Genomic DNA, 4037 nt, shown 5'->3' with positions numbered 1-4037 from the left:
CGGCCGCGCGCGACCTTTCGGCCAGACCCACAACACGGGTGCACGTTGTGTGGTCTCGGATGCGCGTTGCCCTTCGATTATGTGGATGGTGCAGTGTCGTTGCTAAGTGTCGGTGGACCAAAGCCGTTTGATTGCTCCGGCGAGACCTCGAGCTGGGTGTCCTTCCGGTGTGTCCTGAGGGCTCTTCCTTGTGATCGATGTGCTTGGGTCGCGATGAGTTTTCTCATCGCCAACCGTCCGCCAGGTTTGCGGGGTGGCCACTTTTTTTCTCGGTCGTGTGTGTTGTCGGTTTGTGCTTCTCTTGTGCTTCTCCTCCACTGTAGCCTCTTCCGTGTTCTCTGGTTTATTTAAACCTATCTTGTAGAGGCTGAAAAGTTTTATAGACAACTTAACTAAATATATGTTTAGGATGGCTTACACCCGTTGTACTTACAGTCAAAAAAATTAAGAGGAATGAATCTACGCACTAAAAGTAGATTAGATAGACACAAAAACTAGTAAACCTTTAAAATACCTTGAACATCTTATAAAACCAAACAGAGAGAGTATATTAGTAGCACATATAGCCGCCAAGGTTTCTGTAGGGCGTTAGGAATCTGTACCTGGGATGAAATGCTGAGTCAGAGGAAGAATAGCTAAGCGGACATGTCAAAAAATAGCTAACCGGAACTTCTTTCATTGTGATCAAAACTAACATTTTCAATTATATATGTGCAGTCTGTCTGTCGGCTGGCAAGTTCTTTTTTGGGTGGGTTGTGTTGCAACAGCAGTGCATCTTTCCGAGAGACCAACACCAGTGCATTTTTCTGCTGCAGTCTCTCGTTTAATAAGGAAGTACAAAGGCACGACGATGTGTGAACCATTAGTACAATTTGGTATTATCTCTATCCATAAAAGAATGTTTATTTAAATTTAAATATATCTAGACACTTTTTACTGTATAGTTCTGTTTCAATTTAGATATTTCTCCAACATCTTTTTATAGACGGAAGGAAGTACTATCCAAGTTCGCCTAAAATTCACGGCATGTTTAGTGAGCAGTGGGTTAGATTGCGTGGACTTGGTCACTTGGGTGATCAGTCGGTCTCACGGATTCCTCGATATTTTTCCTAAGGTCAGATAATAAAGCACAATCAACGGGGAAAAATCACGGTCCCGAGATACAAAATACGGTTTTGCTAACTGTAAATTATATGACATAAATCTTGGTTGTCTAAAATTGCACATAGCTTGGCCTCAAATACGTAAAATCCACGAAATGATGTTGGCACGAAAATGCTATGATATATTGGTCTAAATGCTCACAAATTTTATTATGATTTAAGAATATTCAAAACAACATATTATGGTGACAGAAGCGTCGAAGCAGCAATCGGACTCCTCACAACATGCTTTCTAGACACCCAGCTCAAGCTTCCCTCTATGTGTCGCATGCTAGAGCTTTCCTCTTTGCGTTCTCCTCTACCAAGTTTTCTGCTCACCGAAATACTAAACATTTTCTTCTCGCCAGCCTTAGAGAACACCAGCTTGTCCGGGGTGACCTGTATGTTTAGTGACTTGGACACTTCCACCTTTGCCGTGTACGTTGATGTTTCTGGCCCAACGTTTGTTACCGTCCTGTTCACGGTGAAGGGCGTCGATGTCAGTGGAACCATTATGGTCGGGTAGTTGAGTTGAATGCCCTTGACCTTGGATAGCTTTGGGCATGTCAAGCTCGAGTTATGCACGATGGTTGCCAATCCTTTGTCGCCTAAGAGCCAACATATGTAGCCGCCATAGTTGATGATGTCGAGGTCATACACAAGGCCAGGGTCAGCAGCTTTCGCAGGGTTCACATGGCCAGATCCTATGGCATAGAGGCTTGCATTCTTGTGATTCTCGTCCAGGATAGAGCCACCAGTCTTGTTGACAGCATCCGCCGTCGTCAAGATGGCTGACTTGATGGCCGCTGGGACCAGTCAGGATGCAAGCTCTTGATAAGGGCCGCGATGCCACTAATGTGTGGTGTTGCCATGGATGTGCCGGATATGATGTTGGAAGGCCCTTGTCCAGACTCTGTGTTTGGTGGCCATGCGGCGAGGATGTTGAGTCCCGGTGCCAATATGTCCGGCTTGAGCACACCCATGGTGTGGTGTTAGGGCTAGGACCACGGGAAGAGAACGATGCCACGACAGGGGAAGGCTGGACACCAAGCAATGTGTTGTTGTATGTGAAAGTGGCACCCATGGAGGTGGCCGCCGATGTCTCGAGGACTTCCCCATCAACTGGAGTCACCTGCACCACACTAGAGTTGAAATTCCGAAGAACAGTAGTGTACCCTTCATAGCAAGAGAGCACTACACCAGCTGCTCCGGTGCCCATTATGTGATGAATTTTGGGATGAACATCCGGGCCCATTTCACCACAAACCATAATCTTTCCGGAGATGGTGTTGTTATCGACATCGTTATAGTTGCAGTCTAGTCGTTTCTTTTCATAGTGGAGAGGGTAGACACTTGAGCTTGATTTCGTCACCTGCGTAAGCGCTTCGCCATCAATACGCTTGCCATTACTGAGATGAACGGAAGCACGGAAGCTTCGGTCCACCGAGCCGGCAGCGACTGTGAGTAGCCATGGCGCATCGTTGGTGACTGAACCGGCCACGGGGCCATCGTTGCCGGCCGCGCAAACCACAACGATGCCTCTGGATACCGCTCTAAATGTGCTAACTGCGACGGGATCATAATCAATGCTTAGGGACCCTGTGTCAAGTGAGATCGAGAGCACGTCCACCCCATCCTTGATGGCCGCGTCGAGTCCAACCAGTATGGTGGACTCGTCGCAACCACTAGCAGTACACACCTTGTACATGGCGATGTGGGCACCCGCAGCAATTCCAGCTGCGATGCCCGCTCCCAGACCATGGTACGACACACCACTAATGAAGTTCCCGGCTGCAGTGGATGATGTGTGCGTCCCATGCCCCACTTTGTCGCCGGAGTCTTCGCCTCCAACGAGTGACCGGTCACCTATGAGCTTGTTGTTGCATCGCGCTGCCTTGCATGTGCCCTTCCACTTTGTCGGCGGTGGTGGGATGCCGTGATCATCGAAGGAAGGGTGTACTGGATAGATGCCGGTGTCAAGCAACCCGACAATGACTCCCTTCCCATATCCAACGTCCCTCCAGAACCCTGTGTTGTTCCTAAGTCCGAGAAACTCCGGTGTGTGTGTGGTCATGACTTGTCGCCTCCGGTCCCGAAATGCACGGATGAATCCTGGCTTCTTGGCAACAATATCAAGCTCCCTATCAGCAAGCTTTGCAGCAAAGCCGCTGAACACCTTGGTATAGGAGTGGATAAGACGTGGCTCGCCCGAGTCACCAGCATGCAAGCTCGGCAAGAAAGACTCGTACCACCGACGGTGTCCATCTTCATCAATATTTGTGGGGAGTGGCCCGACGATCACAATATAAGTATGATAGGGAGAGGTTTTCGTGGCACTCTCATGTACTTTTGCAGGAGCTGGATTCACAAAGCAGAATATGGTTGTAGGAGAGAAGGTGCCGAGAAAGAGAAGAAATAGTAACAAATTGGCCAAGGATGCCATTGTAGATTGTTCAACACCTAAGCGAGGAAAGAAGATGATGGTGTGATGCAATGTCCAGCTCCCGTTGTTCTTAATTTATACACGTCCCAGGAAAGATATGGTGTAACGTATCCCGAATAAATAATTGAGACTATTTGATCTTCCATATCTACTTGGGAGGCTATATATCTGCCGTACTATTAATGTGCATAGTGATAAGAGATCTTCAAGCTATTATGGCCATATCCTTATAAAATATGCATTTGTGTTTTTCCCTTTAGAAATCGTTTGTTCTTGCATGCATTGGTGGAGTATGATCTTTATAAATGTAAGAAATCTTGAAGCTATCAATACCCATATCCGTCTAGATATGCATGCATTTTTTTCTTTACAAACTGCTATACCTGTTGGTGGAGTGTGATCTTTCTAAATATAGATATAAATGGTGATAAGAAATCTCGGAGCTAGCTATC

General features: G+C 47.0%; 1 pseudogene; it reads right to left on the bottom strand.

Annotated features, from left to right (window-relative positions):
* Positions 1–1343: 1343 nt before the first annotated feature.
* On the bottom strand, positions 1344–3585 carry LOC127309871 (subtilisin-like protease; annotated as a pseudogene).
* Between the last annotated feature and the right edge of the window lie 452 nt (positions 3586–4037).

This window comes from Lolium perenne, chromosome 6 (genome assembly GCF_019359855.2).
Source record: "Lolium perenne isolate Kyuss_39 chromosome 6, Kyuss_2.0, whole genome shotgun sequence".
NCBI lineage: Eukaryota > Viridiplantae > Streptophyta > Magnoliopsida > Poales > Poaceae > Lolium > Lolium perenne.
This window is presented reverse-complemented; position numbering and strand designations above follow the sequence as displayed.